This window comes from Miniopterus natalensis, chromosome 22, assembly GCF_054644295.1.
Source record: "Miniopterus natalensis isolate mMinNat1 chromosome 22, mMinNat1.hap1, whole genome shotgun sequence".
Taxonomy (NCBI): domain Eukaryota; kingdom Metazoa; phylum Chordata; class Mammalia; order Chiroptera; family Miniopteridae; genus Miniopterus; species Miniopterus natalensis.
The window spans coordinates 7,849,974-7,875,760 of record NC_142102.1 but is presented as its reverse complement, the minus strand read 5'-3'; positions in this window follow the sequence as shown (position 1 = coordinate 7,875,760).

Sequence of the window (25,787 nt, the reverse complement as noted above, 5' to 3'; positions counted from 1 at the left end):
AAACATGGAAAATCTACATTTTCTTTGAGAGGTTTGACCTAGTAAATTACAACAGATCATAGAACCTAATTATATGCTGCCTTAAAGAAGACCTGTAAGCATTTTCATGGACAAAGTTAATAATAAATGTGTTTATTAAGAGAAATTGTAGAAGTAGGTATATAACATGATAAAGGTTTTCTAAAAATATATCTCTACGTACACACATATAAATCAGTTATGTTTACAGAGAGAAATTGACATTGGGAGAAGACCATTTTTCTATTTCTGCATCTTTGCCTTCTTTTAACATTTTATTTTACATAGTATTCTTTTTATAATAAGACCAACAAAGCTACTTAGAAATTTTAGAAATCATACCCTGTTGAATGTTGATCATATCATTTAGCTATACTTTTACATCTTTATCTAATAAGCAATACTATTCTCAAGATGTTAAAAATTGCTATAGCTTTATGCTGTCTAGATTAATTTGTTTTCACTTCCTGTCTAGTCTGGCAAGCTCTTCCAGGAAACTCAACACTCAACAACCCAATGTTGAGACATCACAAACCCAAGAGGTAGACAGGATAGCCAGGGACCAGAGTGTACATAATGCTTAACTACTGCATTAAAAAAAAAAATCTTTAAATAGGACATATTTTCCACTACCTTATATTGGCTTTATTACACTGTAAATTCCAGAGAGAAAAGTTACCTAATTTGAATATATTTAGGTCTTGGATTGGAACCTATTGATATGTTAGAAAAACATTATTACAATTCAGTTAATTTAAAAACAACCCTGTTTGAGCAAATTTCTACACTTTACAGCATGACATAAACACTTTAGAGGACAGAAATAACAAGCTATTATACACTATTTGCTGCATCCATCCCATAGAGTTATACAATAATTATCTACCAAGGATGACTTTACTTTTACTGATGCAACGTCCTTAAAAAACTTGGTGAGAAGTATTGGAACAGATTGTTATTAGAAAAAAATTCCAAGCACTGTTAATCTTTGTATTTCCTCACCCATACATTTTTAGCATCAAACCACCAGGGTTAGGCACAAATAGGTAATTTGGTTCTTAATAAGTGTTCATCGGACACTTTGTTATTTGATACTATTGTCCGAGGATCAGAAATCATTTGAAATCAAGCCACTCCGAGGAACTTCATCAAGAGGGAGAATTCTGAGCTCTTTAGTCTGATACAAGATGTGACATATCTTTGAAAAGCCATTTGATGAATTAGTAGCAACTATGATTATGTGGTAATTCAGAAGAACCTTTCACACTCAAACAATCAGGACAATTTGTAACCTATTGGAAGAAAATATTGTGGATTCAGGGCCCAAGTAAAATATTTAGCTTAATTCATGCTTGTTTTTTTATTTTAGATGAGAGAGATATTCCCCATTTTATTTTTTTATTATTGCATTTTGAGAATTTTCAAGTATACTCTGGATACAAGTCCTTTATGAAATTTGGTTGTAAATATTTTCTTTCAGTGAGTAAATTGTCTTTTCATTTTCTGACCAGTGTCTTTTAAAATGCATAACTTTTTAAAATTTTGATAAAGTCAAATTTATCATTTTTCTTCAATTATTAGTGCTTTTTTTCCTATTTAAGAAACTTTGCCTAATCCTACTTACTAATATTTGTTTTTATAATTTTTCTAAAACTCAAATGTCTAATATAATAACCACCAGCCACACGTGGCTATTTAAATTTAAGTTCAAATTAATTGAAGTTAAATCAAGTTAAGAGTGTAGCTTCTCGTGTGCAGTCAGTGTGTTTCCAGGGCTCAGCAGCCTCACTGGTTAGTGACCTCAGGCCTGGACAGGCCAGCTTTGGGGCTCGTGCATCCTCATTGATTGGGGTTCCTCTCAGACAGCACTTTCCTCAAAGTTTTATATTTATACATTTGACACTTACTCTCATGTATTTCCAGGAAATTTTTGTATATGATATAGGGTATGTGTAAAGTTTAAATTTTTGCATATGAATTTCAAATTGTTCCAGCAACACTTTTATTGTTTGTTTGTTTTTCATTTATTTTTATTAATTTTATTGGTGACATTGGTTAATAAGATCATATAGGTTTCACAGGAACATTTCTGCGATACATCATCTGTATATTGCATTGTGTGTCTACCACCCAAAGTCCAGCCATCTTCTGTCACCATATATTTGGACCCCTTTGCCCTCTCCTACCCCTCTACCTCCTTCCCTTGGGTAACCACCATACTGTTGTCTGTCTATGAGTTTCAGTTTTATATCATATATGAGTGAATTCATATGGTTCTTAGCTATTTCTGCCTGACTAATTTCCTTTAGCATAGTATTCCCAAGGTCTATTTATGTTGTTACAAATGGCAGTATTTCATCTTCTCTTATGGCTGCGTAGTATTTCATTGTGCACATGTCCCACATCTTTATCCAGCCCTCTACCGCAGGACACTTCAGTTGTTCCCATGTCTTGGCCACCTTTTGAAATCTACTTTTATTTTTATTACCATGTAAGAGTAGGACAGAAGGGCTGCCCTTTGACATTATTTTTATTCCTTCGTTTTGGAATGTTTTGATAAACATATTCTAAAATTAGATAGAGGCGATGGTTACACAACTCTGTGAATATACTACAAACCACTGAATTGTACACATTAAAAAGGTGAATTTGTGGTACGTGGGTTATAGCTCAAAAATTTGTTTATTTTTTTAAAAATGGAATACCTGAGGACACAATATTTCATACCAACAACTATGGTTGGTTGGATTAGACCCACCAAATTTAAGAAGTGACAACTGCATTCCCAGCTATCCTTTGTCTCCTGAACCAACATATGCTTCTGATATCCTGTCCACTAGGCTTCAGGGCATTAATCTGTGACTACCAGGGACATGAGGCTTGGTTTACACATGGAGGCAGCTCAAATGCAAAGGACATTCTGCCTCTTACAAAGAAATTATTGAATGATCTAATCAAGGTAGGAAAACATCACTTGGCCCCCTAACTGTATGGAGATGGGCTTTAGCAAATGGCCATTTGTAAATGGAGAATGGGTGAGAGTGGGTTTCTTTTTTTAATTTTAAAGACATTTACATAATAGAAGAAATATATTTCACACAAATTTGGTATTTATTTTTTCCATTTTAATTCTGATTTAAAGAAAACAGGAAATGCTCAATTTTGAGTTTTACCATAAAACTCCCATGGTTCTTGTAGCCTTCCATTTCCCTTTAGTAAGTAAATTTGATAAACATAATCTTGCTTAAAGAGTGGCTGCAGCATTGAGATAACCTCACCTTGTTTTGTGAGGTTTTTCAGATCATCCAGGTGGCAATAAAGTAAAACATGTTTCCTTAACTGGCTGAACATTTTAGAGTTCAACAATTGTTTTGATACGGCGCAGTTTTGGTTTATTTGGCAAATCTCCAATAGGGAACTCTAAATTATTATGGAAATGTGCATCCACCAACATTTCAGTTTTTACAAATTGTTTAGAGCAGAAGCCTCAGACTTTTTCTAGAAAGGACCAGATAGTAAGTATTTTCGTCTTTTTTGCCATTCAATCTTTATCACAAGTACTCAACCTTGCTGTTGTAGCACAACGGTAGCCATGGATGGTATATACACAAATGAGCTTCACCGGCTTTCAATAAAACTTTATTCAAGTCAAAGAACAGTAGTAACACACTTTTAGTTGGATAGTCTTGGGTTTATTGACTTATTATAAGAAGGGAGAGCTCGCACCATGGGGAACACTATAAATGGGGGGTGTACGAAAAGGTTCACATAGGATTGGGGATTAGATGACTTGGGAGACGGTTCAAAGAAATGGGCCTCACATAGGATTGGGGATTAGATGACTTGGGAGACGGTTCAAAGAAATGGGCCTTTGCTGTGCATTGCACATAGTGGAGAAGCTGGTGTTATTCTGTGATGGGCACCTTAATACCTCTCAACTTGAAGGCGAGAACACAGTGCAGAGTAGAAACTGATGAAGAAAGAAGCAGCAGTCACTCATGTTAACTAAGACAGAGAAACAGTTTGCCCTCCGTGTGGTTTGAACAATGTTCATGTTTTGTCTGTGTTCAAAAGTGATTCCAGAGCCATTGTCTTGATCAGTAGTCAGGAAAAGGCCTTGCCTGATGTTGATGTCCTGCAAAATTCTTTACACTCAACATGAGAAACCAAGGCCCAGCTGTGCGTACGAGGCAGTTCTGGCGGCTTCTCTTTCTCAGTTTATTCATTCATTTGCTCATTTGTAATAGTTTATAAAAATGAGTAATTATTGAATTCATTGGTTTTTTATTTGATATTTTATTATTCCTTATATTAAAAATAACCTCTATAAAAATAGGTACCATATCTACCTGCTTCATCATTTTATCCCAAGCGGCTGCTCATTGTGAGGAACCAAGCACTCAGGAGATCACTGAAGAAACGAGACTAGATAGAAAGCAGCTTTCCCAGAGTCCAAAAAGTCAGCTTTTCAATAAATAGTTGTTAAAATATATCACATGTTCTCAGAGCTGGCCATTAGAGCATATTTCTTTTATCAGACTATGTGTTTCAGATAACCTGCCGAGCTATTTAAAATGCCCAATTATCAATGTTCCATGATCCCTAGAGAGAACCCGTAGGTGTCCTGGGTGATCAGAAGGAAAGTTGCAGAAAACATTAACTTATATTGTTATTTCAGAGGGGAAATCATTTGGCTAAGATTGTCCAGCTGATTAGAATAACATTAGAGAACCAAAAAAGTATTCTTTATGAAAAAAGCTAGTCTGGAATAGCTTGTTTTTCCAGACTTGATTTCAAGACATTTCAGTCCCTGGCTAATTGATATTTAACTCAGATTAGGTTGTTTTGAAGAACAGAAATGTTTCTCCCACATGCTGAAACACTTGTATTTTGCTTGTTTTTTAGGTAGAAATCTTTCTAAAGAGGGCACATTTGTGCTCATAGAAGCAAAGGTCTTGCTGACATCGATTTTCAGTAGCCTTGCCACTAACAGCCCAAGTTTCTACGACCTGTGCTGGTGGTAGATTAATTGATTCACTCATCCAGCCTCTTGGTGCCAGATATTTGCCAGCTGTGGTAAAAACAGTAGTGAACAGCAGGTGTAATTTTTGCCCTCTGGTTGTCACAAAGACAAGCTAACACTGAGCAAGGATCAAGTAGTGAGCTGAGTATTCCACAGTCGAGGCAAATGGGACAGCTAGAGCACTAGGTCACTTATCCACTGTTGATAATTCCCAAATTTAAATTGCCAGCTCTGTCTTCTCTTGAGTTTCAGGTGGATGTTTCCAATTCTACACTTGAACAGCTCCAGCTGCATGGCCAACAGGCACCTCAAATACAGCATGTACAAAACCAAAATGTGGACCATGCTCCACTCCACCTCTGTGAAAACCCTTGTTTCCTCAGTATCCCCCATCTCAGTAGCTGACAACCAGCATGCATCTAGTCACTCAGGCTTTAGCTGTAGAGTCACCCTAAATTCTCAGCCTCCTCACCCCATATCAGCATGTTCAGTCAGCTCTACCTTTGGAATAGAGCCAGAATATGACTATTCCACCCCATCTCCAGTGATAACATCATAATCCCTCACCTTGTCAATTGTAATTCCTTTCCATCTGGTCTTTCCACTTCCACATTTGGCTGTCTGTAGTCTATTCAAACACATAATAATATTAATCTTTCAAATGTTTATATATCAAATTACTCCTTGGCTCAAAGCTCTCATTGTATTTATTATTTTGTTATCCACATCTCTTAGCTTAGTTCTGATATATCGAATCAATATTTAGAATAGGGTCCCAGAGCATTTCGGAGGTGACTTCCAGTAGAAAAAATGAAAATCCCACAGGCTAAGAATTGTTAGAATGATAGAAACTGAGAACTGATATAGTAATATATTTTCATTTTATAGTTCAGGAAACTGAAGCTTAGGAATATCTGATGACTTCTAAAGTTCACGTAGCTAATAGGTAATTGAATTCAATTTTATATTGAGGATTCCTAGCTCCTGGTCAGTGCCTCATACAGGAGAGCACCCTGCCTTCATCTGCTGGTGGCTATAAATAGAAACTTCTGTATGTGTCAGAACCACAAATAACCAATCAATAAATCAAAATCAATGGAAAGATAAATGTTGTCTATTTGCTGATATTATCAGTTCACTCTGGCTTTAGAGGGAGTCAGGTAATATAATTTCTATGTAATTTTTCAGTTAAATTAATATAAAGCTACATTGCTCTGAGTGTACATATCATTAGTTCCAAGTCTGTATTAGAGTGTTATTTATATAAAATCTTGTAATGACTTGGGGAAATAATAACCACAAATAATCCTAAATGGTGATAAAGACTGTCTCAACAAAAACAAATATTTTTACTCTAAAGTAAGTTTAAATGGCCTTTCATTTATTTAACATGGAAGCATTGAAAAACAGAACCATGAGCTGTGTCTAACATTGCTATACCTATGAGTTAGGACATAGTATGAGCTTACTAGTGACTTATTGAACAAATGAATGCCCTATATCACAGAAATGTTTATAGTAGACCAAAATTAGAAATATAAATTCCAAATAGTAAGAATTTAAATATATAATTTATGGAAAACTTATGCAATGAAGTGAAATTTCTGTGAAGTAGAAATATATTTACTGAGATGGAATACATTTCAAGTATGTTGCTTCATCATGAAAAGAAGTTATAAAAAGTTTTTGTTTAATATAACACTATGTTTTAAATACAGAATGGTCCTGGCCAATGTGGCTCAGTTGGTTAAGTGATGTTCCATGCCCTGAGAGGTGGATGGTTCAATTCCCAATCAGGGCACCTGCCCAGGTTGCAGGCTCAATCCCTAGTAGGGGCCATGCAGGGGGTAGATGATCAATGTTTCTCTATTTGTGTTTAAGTGGATTATTTGTGTAACATTAATAATTGTTTTAAAGATTTTCGGTCAAGATGGCAGAATACATAAACTCTATGCTCACCTCCTCCCACAACCACATCAAAATTACAACTAAATTATAGAGCAACTGTTAATGAGAACCACCTGAAGACTAGCTGAACAGATTTCTTATACTAAGGATATAAAGAAGAAGCCAAATGGAGACTGGTAGGAGGGGTGGAGAGGCAGAATGGATAGGTCCCATGGTGTGGTGATTAAGAAACAGGAGGAATATCTTGGCTGCAGAGACCTCCCCCTGATGAACAAGGAGTCCCAGCCTCACAAAAAGTTCCTCAACACAGGGCATCAGTGTTTGGAAAAGGAGTCTCTATAGCATCTGGCTGTGAAAACCAGCAGGGAACGTGACTGAGAAAGAGAAGGGCTGCTAAAGATTGATGCACTGCTCTCAAAGGGTCCAAGCACAGGCTCTGTTGCTCACAAAATCACTTGCTGTAAGCTCCTGCACCAGGCCGGCAACTTGTTCAGAACCAAGGACACATGGGGAGGAACTAAACTGACTAAATTCAAGGTGAGAGCTGGAAAGGCCTGGATCAGGACAACTTTCTCCAGGAATAGAAATTGTGGCTAACACTATTGCTCTTTTGTTGAACTCTCCTCCTACCCAGCCAACCAGGAGCAGGCAGGCACCAACTAAGAGATCTGGATTAACCAGGCTAATATCATTCACCCTGTCTTGCCTAGTCCCTGAGACCCTACCCCACCCAACTCACCTGCCCAACCTGAGCCTCCTCTAGTAGCTCCTCCATACAAGCAGCCTGCTTTGTTTCATGCTGTGGGCTTTCTAAAAATCTTTTGAAAGAGTACAGAGCCAAGCAAGCAGCAGCTAGCCTTGGGGTGCCTTGCAGCTCTTGTTAAGTAGACCAAAGCCCAGCACATGCAGCAACAGGTCTCAACTTGCATTACAACTCCCATGAGGTGGACCCAAGCCTTGTCTGAGAGGTGGCCTGTGTTGGCTGGGGATTTAGCTTAAACTAAGTTGTCACAAGCACAGCACAAGTACAACCTGGCTTCAACTCTCATCATGGTGCCAACCAAAGGATTCCAAGGCAAACACAAGTGGCAGCTGGCCATGGCTCACAATGTAGGCTTTCTCATGCACCTCTAAGACCAGCACAACCAGCCACCAACTTCAGAATACTTGGTAGCTCCTACAAAAGGCCTCAAGGCTGACACAAGTGGCAGCTGACCGTATCCTGCATGAGAATCCCTCCCAAGAGGCTGTAAACCCAATGTATCTCATATCCAGCTTCAGACTACAACCAGAATACCACCCAACCAGCTCCACAAATGACACACGTGAAGGGCAGACTCATCTGGCACCAGAGCCCCACGAAAATGACTCCTGCTCTATAGGGTCAGCCCCTGCCCAACAGCTTATCTGTTATAGTCATACTCAATGCTCACAGCCAGTCAGCCTGAGGTTCAACCCCACTCACCAGTATGCCAACATTTGAGGCTCAACTACAATAGGAAGGCACACAACCCGCGTAGGAGATATCCCTGGAGCATCTGGCTCAGGTAACCAAAAGAGGCTGAACCATGGGATCCCACAGGAAATCTTCTACATAAGACCAATCTGTCAAGACTGGGAAATGAAACAAATATATCTAATGCATAGCAACAAGCACAGGGAGTCAGCCCAAAGAAGAAGACAAAGAAACATGTCCCAAATGAAAGCACAAGACAAACCCCAGAAAAAAGATCTAAATGAAGTGGGAACAAGCAAACTACCAGGTACAGAGTTCAAAATACTGGCTAAAAGATGTTCCATCAACTTATAGGAAGAGTATATGAATTCATCGAGAACTTCAACAAAGAGAAAACACACAAAAAATGAGAGAACAAAAAACAGGACCAGTCAGAAAGGAAGAATAAAAAGAAACACTGCCATAAAAATATGTTAGCAACACTCAACAACAAATCAGAAAAATCAGAGGATCAAAGCAGTGATCTGGAAGACAAAGTAGTGGGAAAGAACCAGCAGGAACAGTAAAAAGGAATAAAAGAAAGTAAGGATAGTTACAGGGACCTGTCTGACAATATCAAGTGCACCAATTATCCCATCATAGGGGTACCACAGGGAAAAGAGAGAACAAGGGATAAAAAACCCATTTGAAAAAATAATTATTGAAAACTTCCCTATCTCATGAAGGAAATAGACATACAAGTTCAGGAAGCAAAAAGAGGCTGAACCAAGATAAACTCAAAGAGACCCACACCAAAAAAATCATAATTCAAATGCAAAAGGTTAAAGACAAAGAGAGGATCTTAAAAGCAGCAGTTAGTTACCTACAGGGAATCTCCTATAAGATTGTCAGCTGATATCTCAACAAAATTTCTAAATTTTGCAGGCGCCAGAAGGGATTGGGACAGAAAATTCAAGATGATGAAAAAACTTACAACCAAAATCAATCTACCCAGCAAAGGTATTATTTAGAATCAGGGAAGTAATGAGTTTCTCAGACAAGACTTAGCTGAAGGAGTTTACCATCACTTAATCAGTATTACAAGAAATATTAAAGGGACTTTTAATATAGAAACAGAGATGAAAAATAGGAATAAGAAAATATGGGAAAGCAAAAATTCTCACTGGGAAAGGCAAACACGTAGTAAAAGCATTGGATCAAACAACTATAAAGGTAGTACAAAGGTTAAAAGACAAAAGTAGGAACATCATGTACACAGTAAAGGAAACCATCAACAAGGTGAAGACTACATAATGAATGGGCGAAGATAAGGAGATTTTTACCAATGATACATAGGATAAAGAATTAATATTATATATTTATATATATGAAAACTATATGGAGGTTCATCAAAAAATTAAAATAAAACTACCATATGATGCAGCAATTCAACTTCTGGGTATTTATCTAAAGAAATCCAAAACAGTAATTCAAAAAAATATATGCAACTATGTTCATTGCAACATTATTTAAAATGGCCAAGATATGGAAGCATCCTAAGTGTCCATCAAAAGATGAATGGATAAAGAAAAGGTGGTACATACATACAATGCAATATTACTGAGCCATGAAAAGAATGAAATCTGACCAATTGTGACAGCATGGATAGACCTAATGGCAATTATGCTAAGTGAAGTAAGTCAAACAGAGAAAGAGAAATGCCATGTGATTTCACTCATATGTGGAATCTAAAGAACAAAATAAACAAACAAATGAAACAGAAACAAACTCATAGAGAACAAATTGATGGTTGCCAAATGGGAAGGGTTTGGGGCAGATGGATGAAAAAGATGAAAGAAATTAAAAAGTACAAAAATAGTCATGTGGACATAAACTACAACCTAGAGAATATTGTCAATAATACTATAATAACTATAGGGGATCAGATGGATACTAGACTTATCAGGGCGGTCACTCAGTAATATATGTAAATGTCTAATAAGTAAGTCCTACACCTCAAACTAATGTAATTGCATGCCAACTGTACTTGAAAATAAATTTTTACAAATTACTGTTTTAAAAAAATTTAGTATAGATAGGCAAATTTTATTGACAACCTCGTATCATCTAAATGAAATTTAAAATGAGAGTAATTATTTTCATTCATTACCACAAATAACAAAAAACCCTCTAAGGCAAATGAACATCTGTTTCCCAGCATTTTCAACTGTTGTTGCAGAAAGATTTCGACTAAAATATCTGGGAATGAGACCTTTGTGGATTTTGCAACTTAGACTCAATTCCTTTCTAAATGCAATTCCTGTCTGACAGTAGGTATCCAATGGTAACTAAGAAGGTTATTTGAACAATACATAAATATTTCATAGTGTGCAAAAAGCCACAAATGCCCAACTCTAAAATGTCTGTAAATATATACAAGATTTCCAGTTCCAAGAATGTAATTATTATCTTGGGATTTGTGGGATGTCTTGTTGAAGACCCTTTTTATTTTGATAAAATGATGATCTTACAAGGGAAAGAATGCTCTAACACCTCATGTTAACCTCAATTGTCCTGATCAAGGTGAAAGTTCTTTTTATACATCTTTTAAGAAAACACTAACTAAAGTATTTTGTTGTCTGATAATATCAAAGAATTCCTCTTCACCAGGCCTCTGTTTGGGAAAATGTATTTATATCACAATAGGCTATGTGGCCACAGGTCTAAGAGCTTTAAAATCATTACAACTTGCAACAAGCTACCATCACTCTTTAAGCCAAATTAAAAGTAAATAATGGCATATCTTCCCTTTCTCACATTCTCATTACTAAGACTTTAAAAAAAACACAAAAAACAATAATTCAGATGTGAATTTAGAAATCATAAAAAGAATTGTAGCCAAATGATTTTTTACAGTTGGCTGACCTTATGACTTAAGAATAGGGAAAATGATGCCCTGCCAGCATGGCTCAAGGGTTGAGCATCGACCTAGGATCCAGGAGATAGAGGTCCAATTACAGTCAGGGCACATGCTGGGTTGCAGGCTTGATCCCCAGTAGGGGACGTGCAGGAGGCAGCTGATCAATGATTCTCTTATCATTGATATTTCTCTTTCTCTCTCCCTCTCCTTCTCTCTCTGAAATCAATTAAAACATATATTAAAATTAAAGGTGAGTGAAAATGAGAAGCAAGAATGCTCTTTCAACACAATAATCAGGCACACCTACAACAACCAGGCAGAGGAGACCTCTAAGCTGAAATGAAGGGGCACAGAGAAGGAGGAGCTCTGCAAGCTGTAACGGAGTACCCCAAAACCAACTGGCCCCTCCAAGAAGCTCCCAACTTACCCAGGGCAATACACAGCTATGCCACCTGGCCGGGCTCAGGCCCTCCCTGTTAACCTGGGCTACATTTTGAAGTGCTGGTGACCACCGACACTGGGAAAGGACAGGAAGTGACCTTAGGAGGTCTTCACTCTGCACCACCATCAAATCACAGCACCAAGGAATCCTACACGTCCACATGTCTTGGTTAATGACAGGCCATTTTCTTATTTATACATGGGCTGTGCCTCTCGGGAACAGAGAAAATTCCTTCAAGGAGCAGGGACAATTGTGCATTTCAGACCGTCTCGAGGGTGGTTTTCTCTGATGCCAGAATGAAGGCTCAGCTTCACACCCAAAGTTCAGGATCTGCGGCCGGCACTGCCTGGGTTGGACACATCTGTTCCGTGGGGATGTCTGTGCACTGTTTCAACCCCGCAGCCGTGGAAAGAAAACAGGGAAACAGCCTCGGGAAGGTGCTTCTGCAGCACAGTGAACTCCTCCCCCGGGGCAGCTCGTCGAAACTGACTCAAACCACAGAATATGTAAAACTGTAATAATCCTTTTTCCTAGTCTCTTAGTGACCAAAAATTCTAGTGAATTCTAAATATGTGACAGACCCTTGCGTTACCGGAATAGGTAGATGCACACTTTAGAATGGATAAAAGCTAAAAACAAGGGAAACCTACTTCCACACCCCACAGAAAGCAGTTACCTGGTGCTTCACTCTCTTCTGAGGTTCAGGATGGTGCTGACCTTCACTCTCTTCTGAGGGTCAGGATGGTGTTGACCTTCAGTGTCTTCTGAGGGTCAGGATGGTGTTGACCTTCAGGGCCAGGTTCACCACTTGGTAAGGAACTCTGTTTTGGTGAGTGAGCTGCATTTATGAAAAGGTAGCAACCTTGAGAAAGCACAAGCTGAGAGAGGAAAATACAGAGCAAAGATCGCATGAAGGCTGATTAACCATGGACCAGTAGCAAAAAAGCACAGCAGCAGAAGCCAAGACACACAGTGCTAGAAGCCTGTAGTCGCCGCAATAGAGGGAGAACCATGATTGAGTTTCGTAGGTTGGCTTTCCCTTCACCTCCCTCTTCAGGAGCCACAGATGCTCCAGAGAGCCCTGCGGCCTGGGGCCATCAGCACCCATGCAGTTGCCCCAATCTGTGTAAGTTGAATCCACGCCACTAAATGAGCCTACACTTAAGGAAGTTTCCAATAGGAAAGACCAAAAAAATCACTTATAATCTCACTCCTCACACATAATGATCATTTTGGTGTATTTATAGCCAGACCTTTTGATGTATAATATTATTTTTAATAATTTTCACATAAGATGTATAGGAAATGGGCAATTAAAATTCAGATAATTTTCCCGGCAAGGTTGCTCATTGGCTGGAGCGTCATCCTGTACTCCAAAAGGTTGCAGGTTTGATTCCCAGTACCTAGGTTGCAGGTTTGATCCCTGGCCGGGGCGCTTATGGGAGGCAACAAATTGATGTTTCTCTCACATAGATGTTTCCTTTTCTCTCTCTCTCTCTCTTTCTCTCAAAATCAATAAAAACATCCTCAGGTGAGGATTTTAAAAAATCCATATTATTCAAGCAAAGACAAAATTGATTATCACCTAAAATATTGAACTACTTAGAAAGTAATAGATGAAGGTTGGGGCTTGGTGCAGTTAAGTGCCTCAATTATTTCTCTTACTGCTCACAATGCCTCTTCTAATTAGGGCCCTCCTCTGACCTAGAGGTAGGTTTACTAGGTGTGTGCTGGTAAGCACTTGGGAACTACAAAAAAGTGGTGAAATGGAAGGTTATATATTTCATTGATATTGAGTATTAATCTCTCACAAATGAAGGTATGTATTGCCATGAAATGGTAAATGCTCTCTTACAGCATCTCCAAAGGGCATTTAGGAGACCTCCTCCCTCTACCTGGACAAGTGGACAAACCAAGAGGGGGAGTGACTTCCTCAGTGCAGAACAGCAGCATAACTAGTAAGTTACAAGGTGAGTTTTGACACTCTTAGGCTCCAATTCATTCACTATAGTCCCACATGTATTATTTGCCTCCAAGACAGCCAGGCTGGATCAGTCCCTGGGGCCAGGGCATGAATCCAATTCACACTTACTTTCGTTCACTGTCTAATGGGACAGGCATACATAACAAATTATCCTAACACACTATACAAAGGAATTCATCACTGTCGCCACAATCAACAGCAGAGAAGAACTTTGGACCTGTCTTTCCTTCACTGTCAAATACCCCTGAGTGGAACAACACTTTGAGAGATTGATACCTCATTTTATGTCACAAAGCTAGACAGTGTCATGCTTCAGAATCTGGGTCAAGCCTATAGCCACTGTATTGATGTGCCTCTTATATTTTAGGGTCCTATAAATTGCTCCAAGAACAAAATCAAGGAAGAAGTTAATTAGGGAATAAGAATAATGAAAAGACACCTTATGGATTATAGGTTTTTGTAGAGTCTTGATTTCTTTAATCAAACTCTGACCCCCAAAGATGAGTAGACCAATAGTCAAACACTTGGGCTCCAGCCCTAGCTTTTCTACTCATCTTTCACCAAGAATGTTTTAAATGGCAGTAGGCCACTTACAAAAATACATATCTCACAGCATTTCTATGATTCACATTTAAGTTTGTTGATCGAGGTTTTTCTTAGATGTCTGAGAGGGATATTTTTCTATGAAAGATAGTGGTTCTGGGTCCATCATTGGCTTTACTTTTCTATCCACTGAAGACACTTGGATGTCGTCTATGGATTGGAAGCTTAGTTACATAGACAATGCCTTAACTGCTGCTGCTTCGCAATGTGTAATAAAGCAGCATTTACTTTTAACAACCCCCTTGTTAAAGTCCTTGGAACTTAAAATGGTATAAAATGAAAGCCACCCATTATAATTCCACTGAAGCCATCTTTTATTTATGGAGTTGAATGTAACATCCTAGTTATATTTTCAACATTCTTATCACAAACCACAAGTTGGCTTCTAAATCAGCTTATGGAAAAGTAATAGAAAGAAAACTCCTTGAAGTTGACTAATATTCTCTTAGCTCAGGGGTAAGAGTCAGAGTCACAGGGATACCAGGGAAGCTAAGAGTCAGCTAATTGTCCCCTGTTGTCAGTCAGTAGGGAAGGTGGCAATTATGAGACCATGGAAAGCAGGATCCAACTGTGGGCAACCTCAATGCACTAGTGCATGAAAAAGAAGTGATCAGATTTACAGTGGTATACACTGTTCTAACAACAGTATTTTTTATCCTGGATCTGTCTTCTGTTATTCTACTTTGTCTAGTCTTCAGTCTTGCATGCTAAAAGTGCTCCTTTTGTAAACTGTCATTTTCCTGGGAAAGGACGGTCACCCATGATCGAATGCTTACAACAAAGGCATCTCGCTGAACAACTCCAGAGGACTCAGAAACGGAACATTCTATGTGTAGAAAACTGTCCTTGGATAACTAGTGCAAATATGCCTAAATAAGATGTTCCAGATTTAAGAAGCAATTTTCAAGATTCAAGCATGAAGTCATTTATTCAAATAAAATGTATACCATGGTTATGAGGCAACTTAGGGGTCAAATGTACCTGGATTTAAATTCCATCTCTACCATAAGGCAAACTTGTGGACCACTTTACCTTCCGACTCTCAGTTTCTTAATCCTGAAAATGAGATTAATAACCAAGCCTCTTTCACAGAGTCAGGATTATAAACTTTGCCAGGTACTTTCTACACTTTATTTTATTTTAGTCTAAATCCCTTTCATGGAGACACTTTTATTTTTTTTATTTTCACTGATGTGGAAATTGAGACTTCAAGAATTTGTGTATTTTCTCAAAGTCATGTAGCTAGAAAATGCTGGCACTGAAATAATTCCCAGAAATCTGAACTTGAGCATTAAAGTTTTCAATTATACTTAAAAAAAATCCTCTCCAGGAGACATGCTTATTGATTTGAGAGAGAGAGGAAGGGAGAGAGAGAGACAGTGATGTGAGAGAGAAACATCGGTTGGCTGCCTCCTGAACACTCCCCTACCTGGAATAGAACCCACAGCCTAGGTATGTGCCCTGACCGGGAATCGAATCTGCAACCTTTTGGTGTGTGCGATGATGCTCTAGCCCACTGAGCCACACCAGCCAGGGCTCAGTTGTACGTTCACACAGCCTCTAAGGTGCACAGAGTCTGGCTTATAGAAAGCACTTAATAAATACACACCATCATTCTCACCATCGTGAGCACTGCCCTCATTACCTCCACTCCTACCAACTCCTATTGATATTCTACTGCTCCTGTGCCACCTGATGCTTGTGCTACCTCCACAGCTGTAACAGATCACATTTGGGAAAAGAAGGGTTGTTCAGGAGGATGTGACACTTGTCTTTTAAATACGGAAAAACTTTAATCCAACAGAACTTCCTAGCCAATCTTCATTGGACAGTCTGAAAGCAGTGTGCCATGTCACTGAGACCCCCCAAGCTGGCATGTCCATCCTGGTAGTGCTACACTTATCCATGTTTTATGTCTTCTTTAGCTTTAAGGCAGGCAGTTAGAGGAATGAAAGAATTAAGAGGGTGCAAATGCACATCTTCCAATGTTGAGGAGAGTCTGCACGGAACATTGGAGAAGCCCACGACTGCAAACCATGTATTTGCTGTGGGGGCTTTTCACATATAACATAAAATCAGGTTGCTTCTAAGTCTGGTATTCTGGAGATCTATACAAATGCCTCTTCCATGGTATCTTATGTGTTATCTAAAAAGCCTTAGGTATAAGTAATCCTCCCGCAGCCCACAGCAAATGGAAATTTTACCCAAAGGAGGCCTCTCCTGCTGGCTTACCTACTTAGTTTGTAATCAACCAAAAACGAGTATGGCCTGTCTGAAAATGTCCTTTGGAAGCCTAGGCTTTAAATGCATGTCACTTCATAGTGTCTTCTCTTCAGAAATCCTCCTAATAAGCTGGAGGACGAGTGTATTGTTCTTTGTAGGAAATTTTTATTGGAGTTGTTTCTATTTTAACGTAAACTGCTTATTGCTGAAAACTGCAGGAATAGGACAGCACTGCTGGGAATGTCTCGTGTCTGTAGCATTCCTTTCAGTGCACCAGCGCTTTAATGCGTGTTGGGTTCTGTGGTCCAAGCTTCCAACTGAACCAGAGCCTCAAACTTGAGACCCTAATGCCCCAACTGCCTGGAAATATCTCTGTGTGGGCTTCTGTGGTACCACAGACTCCACATCCCCAAACTGAACTGATCTACAAACACTCCCTTGTGCTTTATGTAAGTTGGTGGCATTGCTGTTCACACAGTTCCCCAGACAGAAACCTGGCCTTTGTCTCTCTCTTCTTAACCTGTCCTCATGAAAGTGAGACCTGTCTATTGTATCTCCCTTCACTTCTGAAATATCCTCTCAACAACCTTTCACTGGTGTCCGAGTTCCATCTCTTCACCATCTGTCACCTGGATCCCTGCAGGTCTTCCTCACTAGTCACCCTGCCTGTCATCTTATTTTCCTCAAACCCAAGTTCCACAGATTCACCAGAGTCATCAAAAACATCTCTCTCTGGTGCTCCTGTGAAGGTTCTCCATCACTTCCAAATCCACAGTGCAAACCCAGGGCCTCAGGACCTGACCCTGCCCACTCCCCTAGCCTCACATCCTAGACTGTCTGCTCCGGCAACATAAGGCTGTTTGTGATCTCTGTGCTTTTGCACGTGTCTGCTCTGCTGGGGGTGCTGCCTGCTTGTACCACGTCTGGCAATTCACCTGGTGGACTTCTCTTTTTCCAAGCTTCAGTGCAAAGATATACCTTCAAATAACAACAATATAATGAGAAGAAATAATTAATAGAACTTACAGTGGGTCAGGCAATATTCTAAGCAAATGACAGGTATTAGCTCATTCAATTCTTCCAATGACCATATAAGTCAAGTGCTATTTATATCCCCACTTTACATGTAGGGAAACTGAGGCACAGAGAGGCTAATTGACTTAAGGTCACACAACTAGCAAATGGCAGAGCCAAAATGGGAACGGAGGATACCTGGCTTCCGAGTCCTGTTCTTAACCACTCTACCTCACCTCCACCAGTAAGCCTCCTCTTATTTACCAATATCACCTCACCCATCCCTCTGGTAAGACAGTTACTGGCAGGCCAATGCTCTTGTTTCAATCCCAGCAATTTATCAATTACAGTACATATACTCTATTGCTTCTCCAAGTGCAGTGTTAGCATCTTCCATCAGAATAATCTAGCATGTGTGTTAAAAAATGTAAAGTTAAGTTACTCCCTTTCTTAAAACTATCCAAAACTGCATAGTCCCATGTCAGAGCTACCGGTTTGCAATCTCTAAGAGCAGAGGCTGGGAGTCTGTGGTACAGACAACCTACATAGGGATTCAATCACATAATGCATGCAAGGCACTCAGCCCAGGCTTCTCACACAGTAAATGCTCAAAAGGTTAGCTGTCATTACTGTTTTTTTTTTTTTGTTTGTTTTTAGCATTGTGTGAGCCAAGAAGAATGGGCTAGAACAACTTTTCTATTTACTAAGAAATAAGGTGGGAAAAGGCAGACAGCAGCCACGCTACAAAAACCACAACACAGGATCTGTCTCGATCACACAAAGAAAAATTTTGGAGGAAATAAGAAGTTTGTGGTTTCCAGGTCTATGTTCTTTGGGGTTTGTTTTAGGTAAACCACAGGGGAAGAGAAGACACAGACACATCTTTATTTCACAGCTCTATTCCTGAGAAGTGTGGCGCCGACTTAAGTAACAAGAACCAATGTACAGGAATTGGAGTGATTAAAGATTTAAAAGCTTAGAGCCATCAGCATTGTCATACTATGATGGCTCAAGCCTCAGAATAACAGCAATAGGCAGGTAATACCAGCAAGAGAAAGCTATCTGAGCTAGAAATAAGGTGTCTGATTCAAAGGAGACCTCCAACGACATTAACCCTTACAATCCTTGATGGACAGATGGCATCTTAAGCACGGTGAGTGTTTCACAACCTCTTGCTTCCTGTTGTATTTCTTACTTTATATGCACCACTTACTGAAACCAGTTTATTTAACTTATCTGTTATCTGATAGTTGATTTGAAATGATTTTAAGTGAGAGTGTTTGCTCAGTGTGATTAATTCTACACCCCCAGCCCCAGTGCCCAGAGCCTGGGGACCTGCAAGCTGTTTCTCCTGGAATCAAAGCCATGGCTGCCACCTGAAGAAGTGCGAGGATGGGAAATGGCAAAGGAAGCAAAGAGAACGATGGTGGTCATGAAAGGTACCCATGCCTATCTTTACACTTCTCTTTAAGCATCTCCTGGTTCCTTTATCAGAAGAATTACGTTCCTGATTACACTATAATTACTTATACATCTGTCTTCTTGCCAGTTCTTTGGCAGCGGGGGCAGGGGCTCAACTTTGTGTGATAACATCTAACAAATAACAGGGTATCAATAAGTGCTTGGTGAATGAGGGAAGAGAGGGAGAGGGAGAGGGAGGGAGGGAGGGAGGGAGGGAGGCAGGGAGGGAGGGAGGGAGGGAGGGAAGCTTGTTACTGTATGGTCATGATGCTTAGCAATTTACAATGAGTCTTGGTGTAAAATTCAAACATGCAATAACAGCACAAAAAAAAACTATTTTGTAAAACCATTATGTCCACAAATAATGGAAATGCCTACTGTGTGCCAAGCAATGTGCTAAACCCCAGTGCTCTAATACCCATCAATCACACACTTCAGTTTCCAAATTCTGCTGCAGGAGATGAGACAAGAAAATAGCTCAGAGCAGCCCATTTAAAAGATATTTAAGAAGTTAGTTGGCCACAAATTCAAGATGTAAATTGGCACTAAATGTAAGTGGGTAAGTTGGACATAAATTAAAAAGTATGATGTAAAATATTAACAAAATCTTGGGTTGCATTGACAGAAATATAAAATCTCAAACGAAGGATATTAGAATTTTTCAAAGGATAGTCCATATCTAAAGAATTGGGTGCAATTTTATGTCCAAAAGTGACAACTTGTTAATTCATTCTTTTGGTGAATATTTTTTGAGCATTCAGCAGATGGAAGACACTTTGCTAAATGTTGCCAATAAAAAGAACAGGATAATCGCATCCCTTACTCTGATTATATATTACACTGTATATTCTAGAATTTTGCATAAGTCAAATTATAAAGTATGTACTTATTTTTGGCTGGCATAATTATTTTGAGATTCATCCATGGTGTTGCATGTATCAATAGTTATCCCTTTTTAATGCTGAGAAACATCCTATTGTATGGATATTAAACAGCTTATTTCTCCATCCGCCTGTTGATGGATGTTTAAGTTGGTTCCAGTTAGATAGACACATAGGTAGAGAGAGAGAGATGATAGGCAGATGCGTAGATATATACATATATGTACATCCATATATTTACAAATGTATGTATGTATGTATCTGTCTGTACCTACCAAATCTGCATATGTATATCTATCCATCTACACACAAATAGGCTTATACACACATATATACATATTATTAATGACCAGGAAGTGCCCCCATGGCCTGTATGGCACCAAGTTCATTAACCCTGGTAAGCCCAGGGAGCAAGCACTGGAGTTTCCACCTTGCAGAGAAGAGGCTTGAGCCCTCAGGCCATGGGATTCCTCACACACTGAGCAAAAGGACTATGGAAGCAGGGCTTGGGTCCAAGACAAACTTTCTTTCCTTCCTCCCAGCTTCTCCTCCATGGAGCCAGCTGTCTGCAAAGTGGAGTCGGGACACAGACAGGAAAAAAGCCAGTTTAGATCTGATGGAGACACTTTCTTGGTGCCTCTAAACATAAGGGGAGGGGGAGTGGGGACCCCAGAAAACATTTCAGGGTGCACCCCATCCCGGCCTAAACCCTACAATTCCTTAATTTGACTCTTGACCAATCCCATAGTCAGCTGACAAAGCAGTGTGTGTAACATGTCCCGAGCCATCAACTGACCACGATGAGACTCACAAAGCCCCCCTCATCCCAGCCACATGTGCCTGACAGCCCCGGGCAATGCTGTGCGCACCCCACGACCAATGCCCAAATGCAGCACTCTGCCATTAAGACATGAATCCTTGCTTGCGATTTGGCTTAGTGTTCAGAGCACTTCACGGGGGCCTGAAGGGTACCCGGTTTGATTCTGGCCCATGGCACATACCTCCCTTGTAGGCTCAAACCCCAGACCCAGTCAGAGCACATGCTGAAGGCAACCGATCTCACATGGATGTTACTCTCTCTCTCCCTTTGACTCTCTCTGAAAAGTAATGGAAAAAGTAACCTCTGGTAAGGATTAGTGAATAAAAAACACTAAACCAGGCTTCTGCTGCAGTCCTTTGAGGGCATTTTCAAAGGTAATTCACTTCCGTTTGGGGACTAGAGAGACAAATTACTAGCAGGAATGAGACCTTTGATTGACTCACTTTGGAGACACTACTCCTTTGTTTTTGTTAATCCTCTCCGGTAGACATTTTTAATTTTTCTATTTTTTTCAGAAAGTGGTAAGAAGAGAGGAATAGGTGGGGGAGGGGAAGAAACAGTGGACAAATGCTCAGAAGGCTGCAAGCTCAGGAGTGTCTGTTCTCCAAATGTTGTTTATGATCTGAAGGAACATAGTAAGCGAGGTTCACACTCTGGCTCTGAGCTCTTATAAGTACATACTCAGGTTTTACCCATGTTCAGTGGGGTACATACCTGACGATTTAGTTGTCAAGGGCTCCCAGCCCCTACTAGTCTTTGTCTCCTTACTGCATCCCTGTGTACCTACCTGACTTCCTTTCTTTCCAGCGCTGAGTCTTTTTCTCAGGATAGAAGCTCCACACTGGAAACAGGGCACAGACCCCCTACAACAGGCAGGAAAGATGCTTCTCTTCCTTCTCACATCTGTGGCCAATGGCCTTGGTTAGGTGACATGGCCCTTCTGAAATTTACATGAGCTGCCCTTTCCCAACTGTCCTCCTCTTCTCTATGCCTGTGAGTCCTTCCCCAGCCCAGTTTCACAGTTTGTGGGTCTTTTCCTCTGTGTGTGTGTATCCCTCTGTATATGTCTACATCTCTGTTGCTGTCTGTCTCGTTCTTTCCTGGGCTCCTTGCACTGAAAGCCCCCCTCATGCCCACCAATTGGATACAATCTGGAACCTTCACACACCTGGCAGCAGGTCAGAGCAGGCACAGAGAATACTGATGGCTTTTCTAAGGTCCATATCTTGCAAGCTATCTTCCCTTTTCGAAAAACTCCACTGGTTTATTCAACAACATGCATGGAAGGCTGATGGTTGGCCCACCAGTGGGCCAAAAAAAAGAAATCATGCATGCTTGTGTCCACATAGGATTTCCCCCCCATTTTCTCAGGTGTGACCCTCAGTCCTGTTCAAGCTCATACCAGGGTTTTGTCTTTGGCTTGCTCAGCCGTCTGTCTCCAAATTCTTTAGGAGATGATTCACGCAGATGGTGAGAGCACATTCCTTGTGCAGATAGAGTAAAAAACAGTTTACCCAAGAATTCTGGTGGAGTTCTAGAGAAGTATGGCCAACTCAGACTACAAAGGGCTTCCTCCTCCCTGTGTCTAGCTCACTGGGTCGCAGCTTCACAGGGTGGCAGCATAGATGCCAGAGGGAAGCCAATGGGATGAAAACCCCTGGGCTATTACCAAAGGCTCCTCCTGGAGCCCAGGCAACATCTCCTGCTGACTCCAGTCCCAGAATCAGTGTCCTCAAAGTGCGAGGTGATGGGATGGAAAGAGGGAGACAAATGACTGAGCCTGGTTCCCCTCCCCAACCCATGTCCTTTGTGTGGTCATGAATGCACTCACAAGCTCCAAGTAAAAAAGGACTGAGAATTCAATGTATAATTAATATTACACCCTTCGCTACTGGTCATTCAGGCCACATTTCAACAAAAAAGGGAACACAACTCAAAGATGGAAAATCCTCCAAAAACATGCACTTCAATGGTGTTACCCAGAAGGTATCTCAGGCATTCAAAGATGGTGGAGGGTTGAGTGGAAGCTACACACACTCTCCCAAAACCAAAGTGAGATTACATCTAAAATACAGAAAAAGCATCCTGAATATTCAACTTCAGACTAGCTGGAGAGCCCGTCATGACCAAGGATGAAAAGCTGAGACCACACAGAGACTGGCAGAAACTGTGGATGCATGAGAGTGCTGGCTGGGCTCCCACAGGCAGCAACTTTAACTCCTGAAGGATGTTTCATCTCTGGAGGGTTCTCACTGAGAACTATTGGGCCTAAACCCAAACTGAGTTCCCCAGCCCAGAGCACCACAACTGAGAAAGGTGCCCACATAATATCTGGCTGTGAGAAGCAGCAGGGTTTCATGTGCAAGGGTGATAAGGCTGGAAAGGCAGGCACACTCTTATAGGGCCAATGTACAAAGTTTCCTATGTAGGCACTCACGTTGGGCTCCAGTGATCAGAGAGCAAAGTGGACTGGAGCTGTGTGAGGAAAGTCCAGGATTGCTGTCTTCTGGAGGTAGAGCTCTGAGGGCAGCCATCTGGATTCCTGTGGTGAGTCATTCTCCCATACTGTAGCAGATATCTTTCCCAGGTAGGTATTTACCTTCCTAGCCACTTTTGCCTGGGGGGGGGAGGTTGTTGAAGCGATTGCCTGCCATGCTGGAAAACCTCTACACCCAACCTGTGGAGTTTCTATAGCCTGAGGCTCAAAAAGAAACTGAATAACAGCCTCAGGGGTCTTTGATCTTTGCCTGATTTGCTTCTGGAACCAGGGCTTGGAAAAGTAGACCTTGGTATGCATCTTGGTCTTTCCAAACACACACAGTCTCCCCAGAAGGAGCCACAAACTGTAGATTGTGGAAAGCTTCAAAGAGCGTTCTCAAGGCCAGTCACAAACAGCATCTGACATTGGCCTGCACTACAGACCATCCAAAAGACTGGGAGTCATAGCGGATCTAACTAATACATAGAAAGAAAACCATATGGGCAGCCAAAATGAGGAGACAAGAAAAGAAGCCCCAAGTGAAAGAACAAAAGAATTCTCCAGAACAAGAGATAAGTGAAATGGAGATAAGAAGGCATCAGATAGAGAGTTTGGAATGCTAGATCATAAGGATGCTCAACAGAATGAGAAAAAAAAAAAAAGGAAAGTATAAAGAAAATTGGGAATGACATAGTAGAAATAAGAAAACACTGGAAGGAATAAACACTAGATTAGCAGAAGCTGAGGAGCTGCTCAGCAAATTAGAAGACAAGGTAGAAAAGTGACTCAATCAGGGAACCAAAAAGAAAAAAAACAAAAAAAAACAGGAGGACAGTTTAAGGGAGCTGTGGCACAACAAGTAACATAATACTATACACATCAGAGGACTGCCAGAAGATGGTGAAAGTAAGCAAGGGTTAGAGAATCTTTTTCAAGAAATGATAGCATAAAACTTCTTTAATCTGTTCAAAGAATATAATATACAAGTTCAGGAATCAAAACTGAACTTGATCGCCTGGATCCTAGGTAGATGCTTAACTACTGAGCCACGCCAGGCCGGGGAAAAAGAGAATCTTAAAGGCAGCAAGAGAAAAACAATCTGTTATCTACAAAGGAGCTACTATAAGACTGTTAGCTGGATTCTCATCAGAAACTCTATAGGCCAGAAGGAAATGTAATGAAACACTCAAGGTAAAAAAATGGATCTGAAACCAACAATACCCTATTCAGCAAGGCTATCATTCAAAATAGAAAATAAAATAGTTTCCCATGCCAAAAAGGGTAAAGGGGTTAATCACCAACAAGCCAGCATTGCAATAATTGTTAAAGTGATAGCTGTAATAAGAAGTTGAAATAGAGCAACATTCCCACAAAGAAATAAATGGCAATAGATAAGCACATCCTAATAATAACTTTAAACGTAAATGGGTTAAATGCTCCAATCAAAGGACATAGGGTCAGTGAATGGATAAGAAAACAAGATCCAAATAGAAGCTGTCTACAAGAGACCCACCTCAGAACAAAGGAGTCACACAGGCTGAAGAAAAAAATTCTCGAGCTCTTTAAAGGAGAGATTATAGCAATACAGTCATAGTAGGAAACTTTAACACCCCATTGACTTACTGAATACATCTTCCAGACAACAAATGAACAAGGAAACAGTGACTCTAAATGACACACTGGATCAGAAAGAATTAACTGACATTTACACATTTCTCCCCAGAGCTGCAGAACATGCATTTTCCTCAAGTGCACATGGACATTCTCAGAGACAGACCACAACTTAGGACACAAAACAGGTTTTTAAAGTTCAGAAGACTGAAATGTTATCAAGTATCTTCTTGTACATTTACACCATGAAATACTATGCAGCACTTAAAAAGAAAGTTCCCTTACCCTTTGAGACAGCATGGTGGGACCTGGAGAGTATTATGCTAAGTGAAATAAGCCAGTCAGAGTAAAAGGAGCATCCCATGATCATACTCATATGTGGAATCTCAAAAAGAAAAAAAATGAAAAAAAAATTGGTCCAGGGACACAGAAGAAAGGAACAGGCTGACCAACCTCAGAGGGAAGAAGGGGGTGTGTGGGTGTGTGGGGAGAGATTAAGCTAAAAACTTATATGCATATATGCAAAACCCATGGACTCAGACAAGAGTGTGATGAAAGCCTGAGTGTCGGGGTACAGGGTTTATGCGATCAATGGGGGGTAAAAGAAAACATTTGAAATACTTTAAAAAATATGCATAATTTTTTTTTAAAGCATCTTAAAGACATAGTGGCGGCAGGTGCCTGGGAAAAAGGAAATCACATATTTTAAAAGCAGACAAATACCACACATCACAATATCCAAAAAACAATGTTTTAAATTAACTGCCTCAAACTCCTCCAACATCCCCTGTCCTACACATTCTGGGCTTCGTGCCCTCTCCTCTCCACGTGACCATTTTCCTGCATCATTTTCTACTATGAATCTAGAATGAACCTCACCTTTCCCACGAGTTCTTAGAGACTTGAGTGCACTGTGAACAGCACAGAATGGGTTCTTGTGGCTTCCCATCCTGTTACTGATCTAA